Genomic DNA, 10250 nt, shown 5'->3' with positions numbered 1-10250 from the left:
GTCTGTTTCCTCCGTTTTGCGGTACGCCACACCCCTCCCGATCAACAGGACCCCCGTTTCGACCGTAGGAGGTCCGTTTCCTCCGTTTTGCGGTACGCCACACTCCTCCCGATCAACAGGACCCCCGTTTCGACCGTATGAGGTTCGTTTCCTCTGTTTTGCGGTACGCCACACCCCTCCCCATGAACATGAGACATTTCATTGCCTCCCCATGAACACAACGCATTCCGTTGCCTCCCAATGAACACGACGACGACGCTGTTTCTCCGCTCCGACCCAGCCATGTACACGAGCCCTCGCCATACGTATGCGCGAGTGGGCGTTCGAGACCCTGCCCGTATGTACGTATGTGGCCGTATTTTCTTTCTTGCACCCTGGCCGTTGTACGTACGTGTACATGCTACGTGCGCGCCTCTACTACAACACGTACACGCCTCTACTACGAGTACGTGCGTGCCTCTACATCGACCAGTATATATGTATGTACACGTTCGCGACGATAATGACAACGCTACATACGCTTCGACCAGGTGGGTCCCGACTGTCAGGCACTTCCTTGCCTGCGAAGATGTAGCTGGTGGGTCCCAGCAGTCAGGGGGGCGAATCGTTTTGGCTTTTTTTTGCCCAGACGCACTTCCTTGCGTGCGAAGATGTAGCTGGTGGGTCCCAGCAGTCAGGGGGATGAATCGTTTTTTTTTGCCCGGACGCACTTCCTTGCGTGCGATGGTGTAGCTGGTGGGTCCCAGCAGTCAGGGGGGAACGTTTTTTTTGTGAAATACGGTGGCCCGTCCGGAGGGTCCCTGCTGTCAGGTGGAGGAATCATTATTTTCCGCGTAATAAGGAGGCACTTCCTTGCTGCCGCCGTGGACCCAGCTGTCAGCCTCTGCACGTATAGTCCACGTCCGATGGAAGTCGTTCCTTGACCATGCTGACCACGCCGCACTGAGAGCACCAGGGCGATGGACGACGGTGAGGCCTAGGAAGGGGACGACGCGGAGCCGGTGAAGACGCGGCAGTGGATGCCCACGCGGAGAGGAGTATGAGGGTGCACTCGTTCGGCTGCGGTATGAGGCTGCCATCGCCGCAGGGCCTGGCCAGCGATGGGAATAGTAGGGGGCTATCGGCGTCAAAACCGGCGGATCTCGGGTAGGGGGTCCCGAACTGTGCGTCTAGGCGGATGGTAACAGGAGACAAGGGACACGATGTTTTTACCCAGGTTCGGGCCCTCTCGATGGAGGTAAAACCCTACTTCTGCTTGATTAATATTGATGATATGGGTAGTACAAGAGTAGATCTACCACGAGATCAAGGAGGCTAAACCCTAGAAGCTAGCCTATGGTATGATTGTTGGGTGTCCTACGGACTAAACCCCTCCGGTTTATATAGACACTGGAGAGGGCTAGGGTTACACAGAGTTGGTTACAATGGTAGGAGATCTACATATCCGTATCGCCAAGCTTGCCTTCCACGCCAAGGAAAGTCCCTTCCGGACACGGGACGAAGTCTTCAATCTTGTATCTTCATAGTCCGGGAGTTTGGCTGAAGGCATAGTCCGGCTATCCAGACACCCCCTAATCCAGGACTCCCTCAGTAGCCCCCGAACCAGGCTTCAATGACGACGAGTCCGGCGCGCAAATTGTCTTCGGCATTGCAAGGCGGGTTCTCCTCCAAATTACGTGTACCTGTTAAATAATGTCCGGTTTCTTGTGAATGTAGCGCTCCTTGGCTTCTACACCCAATAATGGCCGTCTTCCACGTGTCAAACGAATATGAAAAGTCTGGGTGTTTTCACATTCACACCCCTAGCCACGTAAATGAGCCGCCTATTTAAAGGGACGAGGATTTAGATCCAAACCACACCTTCTCCCCTCCGCGAGTATTCATCAGAGTGCATCCGACAAAGGTCTATTCCACCATGGCTAGCCGTCGCAACTCCTCCTCTCGCCCTTCCAGTCCTAAGCCTGGAGATTGGGAGAGATGCTCCACCCCGCACAGCGAGCTAGTTACTCTCAAGACCAAGGGATTTCTCCCCCCGGCCTATATAGTCCCGGTTCGAGCCGGACTTGCCACCTATAATGGTGGAGAGCAAGCGGAGAGAGCCCCCAATCCCTCCAAAGGAGAGCGGGTATGTCTTGTCCCTTATTTAATAAGAGGGCTCGGATTTCCAATTCATCCGTTTCTCCGAGGGCTCCTGGAGTTCTATGGTCTCTAGCTGCACAACCTCACCCCTGCCTCCATATTGCATATCGCGGGCTTCGTAGCCCTTTGCGAGCTGTTTTTGGGTGTTGAGGCCCATTTCGCACTGTGGAAGAGGCTATTCTGCCTGGTGCCCCGTTCTCAGGAGGGGTCAATATATCAAGTGGGCGGAGCCGAAGTGTGGTGCATCGCCGGGACCGGATATTTATCCGGAACCCCAAAGAAGGCATCCGAGAATTGGCCTTCGGAATGGTTTTATATAGAGGACGTTCCATTGCCGGATCCTATTTGGATCGGCCTCCCTGAGTTTGACAATGCTCCCTTGAAGAAGCGCCTAAGCTGGCATCCACGGAGCCCTCAGAGGGAAAGTGACAAGGACGTCCTTTACCTGATGGGCCGGATAAGATTATTAGCTCATTCCGGACTAACCATGATCAGAGTCATGGCCGCATGCATCATGCAGGGGGTACAACCGCTTCAATATAGAGGCCACCCTATGTGGGACTACAACGGGGAGGACGACGCCATCCGTCACGACCGTAAGGAGCCAGACTCGGCTGTCGCTCTAATAAAGATCTTGTCCATTTTGTACAAGGGAGAAGAGGAGGAATTTCTCCACGTCAACCCTCAGGGTGGATTTACAATGTATAATCCTCCAAGTTGGGTAAGTGGACACTTTTACTTGTCCGTTTGTTTTGTATTCCCATTGTCAAATATATAGTCTAACGACTTCAACGCAGGAACTGCGCCACGCTGTTAAAGAAATAAACAGCCCCCCTCCACAACCCGAGGATCCGGGACGGTCCCTCGACCCGGCCTCCCAAGAGGATCCGGACTTATCTGTGTAGCTAATTGATGGGGTGTTTCATCAATTGAGCAAGGACAACGCCTTGGTGGCCATTACGGCCGATTACCCAGGGCTACTCCCAGCCTCCCAATTAACTGAGACCGAAATCCCAGCACTTTGAAAAGGGACCCGTCCTCGCACGTTTTCGATTACCGTATAACAACCGCGTTTTGCAGAGGAGGTCCTTGAGGCGGGAGGCCGAGCCTGTGGCGACTAGCCAACAAGGGGCCGCAAGGCCCCAGGGGCTGAAAAGAAGTGCGGTCCGGACTGAGACGCCGGCACAAAGGTATAACATGCCGTCTCATCCCCTGGTGTTATTCCTTTAAGGCATATTAACACTCGTTCTCTCTTCAGGACAAAGAGACCTCGCCGGACTATATCCGGAGAGGATGCCAATCGCGCCTCCACCAGCCATGCTCCAAAGCCTGGTCCAAAGGCGGAGGCGAACACGAGGCACGCACAGGACGCTCCTCCAACAGAGGATGCGGACAGGCTGTTTGCCCCCAATTCCGAGGTGGAGAGTGCCATGAACCATAGGCGTCGCCGGACAGTTCTTCGCGACGCTTGTTTCTCCCCAGAGGCATTGGATGCCTTCAATTCGGGAGATGCGTACCTCCGTGCCGCTCAAAATGGTCTAGCCAGAGCCACAGAGCAGTATGTGAAAGACATACGGGTGAGAAAATTTGATGGTTATATATATCAGTAGCCCCTGAGACTTGAAACAGTTAGAATGACTGATTTAAGGATCATTTAATATGCAGGTTCTTACAGAGAAGAATACCCAACTGTCCCAGGAGCTAGAAGAGTGCAAAGCCAACTTGCGGCCGCACTCGCCGTGATAGGGGAGCCCAAGGAGACCCCCTCTGGTAATATATGCTTCAAAAAGATAAGTATTGTGTGAAGTGCGGCGTGTGTGCAAATCTGACAAATGAAATTGCTGATGGCACCGGATTAGATCCAGAAAAGCAACGACTCCTACGCCAGCTAAAGGCTGGTGAGAGCATGCTGACAAAGGTGAGGCGGGAGAAGAATGATCTCCAGGATGCCAACACCAAGCTGGGCATTGAACTGAAAGATGTTCATGCCAAGCTGTCGGACTCCGTTAAGGAGAATCAGCGGCTTCGACGCGGCATATTTAGTAAGTGCTTAAACGAACCTTTGAAAAAAAAGTTCGGCGAGGAAGCCGACTAACAGAGTAATGTCTGTAGGTGTGCTAACAGGTCGTCCTGCAGAGGAGATGCCCGGTTCTACGGGTGACCTTCTTCCCGAGCTCTCGCAACTGCACGAGCGAGTTCGGCAGGTGATGCAAGGTGTTGCCCAGGCCTTGTGGCCATCCATCTCCATGCCCGAAGGCCTTGGAGAGCTTGTAGAGAAGCTGAAGGGAGCGCGGCGGCGCTTTCAATTGTGGAAGATATCGGACTGTCGTCAAGGCGCTAGGGAGGCCTGGGCCATGGTGAAGACGCGGTACACGAAGGCTGACCCAAACCACATGGCCGAGGTCGGACCTGTGGGGCCCAACGGGAAGGAGATCTTTGTAAGCTTAGTATACGGCCAAGTAGAATTGGCCGCCAAGTATTCCCAGTAGGACTGTAAACTAGACAGCATGTTAGATGGTATTGAAGAGGAATACAATTAGTCAGAATGACTATGTAATGTTAATTGACATGTGTAATGCCTTCTAGCCGGATTGTAGATCGTTTGTCATGGCCGACCTTTTCGCTTCAGCCTCGGGACCCGACGGTCCGGAGTGTGTCCGAATACCCATGCGGTTATATAAGAACCGGGTATGCATGGAGACCAGGCATAGGGGTCATTAGTGCTTGAACAGACAAGTGCCCAACTAGTTATGTTATATTACATGGTTAGTAAGAAACATCTTCCAGGGAGAATAGTTCCGTTAGGGGTTCCTTTCCTTGGGAGGCAAGCCCTAAAGTGCATGTCCATGCTGCGAAAAGAGACGCAGGAAAAATCATCTGGGGGCGCATAAATAAATAAGTGAAAGTATCATCTTTAGTTCACCAACCGAATATTCCCTTAAGAACGCTAGCTTTCGGCTTCACCCAGTCTGAGGTACACATCCAGCTGACCCGGCAGTAACAATCGCAGAGGTGCTCCCTTTACCCTAGCCGAACAATCGGGAATGTAGGGGTAAGCACAGGAGCCAGGCAACCCAGCTTGGCCAAAACTTAAGTCATATCGATGCATATAATGGTGAATAAAGGTACATGCGGAAGTGTGACACATGTGTTGGGCATGAAGCCTGTATAGATAAGCTTCTATTTAAAGAAGCCCCAAGGTTTAATGAGCGCGGATAGCGCATCACTTATTGAGCCTTTAAAGGCTATAAGAGAAGGGAAGGGGAGAAGGGGAGAAATGTAAGAGAGAAAATATGAAAAATGGACAGAGGAAGGAGACGAACACAGAGTCCGGCGCTAGGCATAAAATCTTCGGAGACGGACTGCGTTCAATGGGTTCGGCTCGAGTCGGTTATCCGACGCATCTCGCAGGCGGTACGCGCCACCAGTCAGGACTTGGTCAATTCTGAAATGACCTTCCCACTTGGGCTTGAGTTTGTCCTTTTTCTTGTCCGGCAGGCGTAGAACTAATTCGCCAATGTTGTAAGTTTTGGCCCGTACTTCTCTGCTTTGATATCTTTGAGCCTACTGTTGATAGAATGTGGAACGGGCTTTTGCCACGTCACGCTCCTCCTCCAAGGCGTCCAAACTGTTCTGCCGATCGAGCTCGGCTTCTCTTTCTTCGTACATGCGCACTCGAGGTGAGTCATGAATTATGTCGTAGGGCAAAACTTCCTCTGCGCCATACACCATGAAGAATGGTGTGTATCCGGTGGTGCGATTCGGCGTGGTCCGCAGGCCCCAGAGTACGGAGTCGAGCTCCTCTACCCAGTGTGTATTAGATTCCTTAAGGGACCACACTAATCTGGGTTTGATGCGGCTCATTTGCACGTTCGACCTGGCCATTAGTTTGTGGGTGATAGACGGAAGCATAATCAAGCTTGATGCCCATGTTTTTGCACCAGAGTTTTACCTCATCGGCCGTAAAGTTCATGCCGTTATCAGTGATGATGATGTGGGGGACGCCATATAACGGTGTACGACCCCGGATATAAAGTCTATCACCGGTCCGGATTCGGCCATCTTAACAGGCTTGGCTTCTATCCATTTGGTGAACTTATCCACCATGACCAGTAAGTATTTTTTCTTGTGGGTTCCGCCTTTAAAGGGTCCAACCATGTCAAGCCCCCAGACCGCGAAGGGCCAAGTGATGGGGATAATTTGGAGGGCAGTGGGTGGCATATGGCTTTGGTTGGCAAAAAGCTGGCAAACGACGCATCATTGGACTAAGTCCTGAGCGTCTTCCCGGGCCGTCGGCCAATAAAAGCCTGTACGGAAAACCTTGCTTACGAGGGACCGAGCTGCAGCGTGATGACCACCAAGTCCGGCATGAATTTCAGCCAACAGGTTCCACCCTTCCTCTTCGGAGATGCACCTTTGAAGGACTCCGGTAGTGCTTTTCTTATAAAGCTCTCCCTCATGGACTTTATAGGCTTTAGATCGCCGCACTATGCAGCGTGCCTCGTTTTGGTCCTCTGGGAGTTCCTGCCTAGTAATGTAGGCTAGGTATGGTTCTGTCCACGGGGCGAGGACGGCGATTATTATGTGGGCTGAAGGTGTAATTTCATTGGCAGAGCCTCCAATTATGTCAGATTGTTCGGTGTCGGGTAGTGCGGTTGGGTCCGGGCTGTTATTGCCAGGTTCCCCTTCCCATACTACGGATGGCTTTAACAACCTTTCCAAGAAGATGTTGGGGGGGACTACATCGTGTTTTGCACCGATGCGTGCCAGGACATCTGCCGCCTGATTATTTTCCCGGGCTATATGGTGAAATTCGAGCCCTTCGAACCGAGCTGACATTTTTAAGACGGCGTTGCAGTAAGCTGCCATTTTTGTATCCTTGGCATCGAAGTCTCCATTTATTTGGGATATCGCGAGGTTCGAATCCCCGCGCACCTCTAGGCGTTGAATGCCCATGGATACTGCCATCCGGAGACCATGTGAAAGGGCCTCATATTCGGCTGCATTGTTGGAGTCTGTGTACATAATCTGGAGTACATATTGAACTGTGTCTCCTGTGGGGAACGTCAAAACGACGCCAGCCCCTAGACCAGCCAACATTTTGGAGCCGTCGAAATGCATGATCCAGTTTGAATATGTGCCGTACTCTTTAGGGAGTTCGGCCTCCATCCATTCTGCGACGAAGTCGGCCAAAACTTGTGACTTAATAGCTCGCCGTGGCTTATAAGTTATGTCGAACGGGAGGAGCTTAATGGCCCATTTTGCAATCCGGCCCGTCGCATCGCGGTTGTTTATAATATCGTTAAGTGGTACTTCCGAGGCTACTATTATTGAACACTCTTGAAAGTAGTGTTGCAGCTTTTGGGATGCCATGAATACCGCGTACGCAATCTTTTGATAATGCGGGTACCGTGATTTGCACGGAGTGAGGACAATGGACTCATAATAGACCGGCTTTTGAAGGGGGAATTTGTGTCCATTCGTTTCTCGTTCGACGACGAGCACTGTGCTTACAACCTGATGGGTTGCTGCAATGTACAATAGCATTGGTTCACCGATGTTTGGCGCGGCCAGGACTGGGTTTGTTGCCAATATGGCTTTTATTTCGTCGAGTCCGGCCGTGGCGGCTTCCGTCCACTCGAAGTGTTCGGTGCGCCGAAGGAGGCGGTAGAGGGGTAGTGCCTTTTCTCCCAAGCGGGAGATAAAGCGGCTTAGAGCCGCCACGCATCCGATTAATTTTTGTATTTGTTTGAGGTCCTTTGGGATATCCAATTGTGATAGAGCTCGGATCTTGGCTGGATTTGATTCAATTCCTCTACCGGATAAAATGAAGTGTCGGTGGGAACGACACCTATGGGATCACAGGAATCCCTACTACGGTTGCGGGGCGCGGGGTCGTGAGAAGAGCGGATCAAACAGATAGCACGCAGTTCGTTTATCCAGGTTCGGGTCGCGAGGATGCGTAAAACCCTACTCCTGCTTTGGTGGATTGTATATCTGTGTTCTTGAGCTAGCGGTGGGGCGTGAGGAGCTCCAAAAAGCTGAATCCTCTTCCTGGTTGCCTTGGGCCTCCTTTTATAGGGAAAGGGGTCGCCCCAGTGGCACACAGGAGGTGGAAAGGGTACAGTGATGCGAGGTTATCCCTCGCATTACATGACAAGACGCATTTAATGCGTCTTGCTTAGGTGTCCTCGCTTTATCGGGGACGGGGGAGAGCCATGCCTTGTCCATCGCCGCTCCCTCTTGCGTCGACACGCGCCCTGGCCAGCGGTGCCCGCGGTGCCATGTAGGCAGGTAGGCAGCTGAGGTGGCGCAGTGGTGGGTCTCCACGAAGACCCGCAAGCCGCCACGCATGTGCCTGCCTAGCTGGTTGGGTCGGCAGCTGCATGCGAACGGCGGCAGAGGTCTGATTGGCATGGGCCTGATGGTGGCCCTACGGGTGTTCAGGGCAAGGGCCTTGCCACGGCCCCGGCAAGGGTCTTGCCGCGGCCCCGGCAAAGGTCTTGCCGGGGCCCCCAGCAAGGGTCCTGCCATGGCGCCTGCTGTCATCCCCGGCAAGGCTCTTGCCGGGGGCCTTGTGGTCCTCCTTGGCTGGGATCCCGCCGAGGATCACCATCTTTTAAAGTGTGTGTCTGATCTTGAATGTCTTCACAAAGATCTGCATGCGACCACGGGGAAGTCTCCCGAATCCTTGCCCCATGGGGTGACTCGCTCCGTAGGTGTGGGGCGAGCTGCCACGGCAAGGGTCTTGCCGGGTTCGCTAGAACTACCCCCGGCAAGGATCTTGCCGGGGGAGTCCGCTTCGTCCCCTTTGCTCTTTGTGGTCTTGGTCTTGGCGTCGTTCTGCTTCTCTTCAGCTTCGGCCTTACCTTGGCTTATCTCTCTTGCCGTGCTCGGTGTGGCGGCGCCCGTGGCTCAGACTGCCCATGCACAGTTATAGGGGTACAAAAAGTGTACCCCCCTTTTTGTACACCGACAGGAGCCCCGAGGCCTAGGCCACACATAAGCGCAACGCGTTGTTGGGCTAGGCCCAAAAATGGTGCGCAGGCAGGCAGGGCGGTTTTTACAGCGGTAAATTTCTTCGCGCGTTGCGCTTCGCATGCTTCCTGCGCGTGGCGCGGCGTGGGGAGGCGTGCTTGGGCGGCATGCGTGGGGCTGAGCTCTGCACGCATGTGTCACGTCGTAGTAAAGGGGGCGGTTCGCGCCTTCCCCATAAACGGAGGGAGGCGTGGAGGCGCGGCCCATTTACTGAACAGGGCCGAGGCGTGGTCTTCAAGGCGTCTACTCCCCACGATCACGGGGTGGGGAGAGGTCGCCTCACCCGTCGCCTCGGTCCTGCACGCCTGCCATGTGGCTCCCATGCGCTTGGGGTGGCGAATAGTGGAGGCGGGTGAGGGAGTCCTGGACTAGGGGGTGTCCGGATAGCCGAACTATCATCATCGGCCGGACTCCAAGACTATGAAGATACAAGATTGAAGACTTCGTCCCGTGTCCGGATGGGACTTTCCTTGGCGTGGAAGGCAAGCTTGGCAATACGGATATGTTGATCTCCTACCATTGTAACCGACTCTATGTAACCCTAGCCCTCTCCGGTGTCTATATAAACAAGAGGGTTTTAGTCCGTAGGACGAACAACCATTACAACAATCATACCATAGGATAGCTTCTAGGGTTTAGCCTCCTTGATCTCGTGGTAGATCCACTCTTGTACTACCCATATCATCAATATCAATCAAGCAGGAGTAGGGTTTTACCTCCATCGAGAGGGCCCGAACCTGGGTAAAAACATCGTGTCCCTTGTCTCCTGTTACCATCCGCCTAGATGCAAAGTTCGGGACCCCCTACCCGAGATCCGCCGGTTTTGACACCGACATTGGTGCTTTCATTGAGAGTTCCTCTGTGCCGTCACGATCAGGAAGGATGCCTCTTCCCGTCTTTAAAGACGGTATCATCTCCAAAGGAGCCTTGGCCGCCGGCCAAACTATCCGGCTAGGTGGTTTTCTCATGACTGCCTATTCAGCCACCGCTTCGACGATGACCTATCGGGTCATCAAAAGCAATCTTCACGTCAACTCGGAATTCACCGAGCAGCTGGATCCAATAGAGCTCTC

The sequence above is a fragment of the Triticum dicoccoides genome, chromosome 7B, assembly GCF_002162155.2.
Source record: "Triticum dicoccoides isolate Atlit2015 ecotype Zavitan chromosome 7B, WEW_v2.0, whole genome shotgun sequence".
Lineage (NCBI taxonomy): Eukaryota > Viridiplantae > Streptophyta > Magnoliopsida > Poales > Poaceae > Triticum > Triticum dicoccoides.
Note: the sequence above shows the minus strand (reverse complement) of the source record.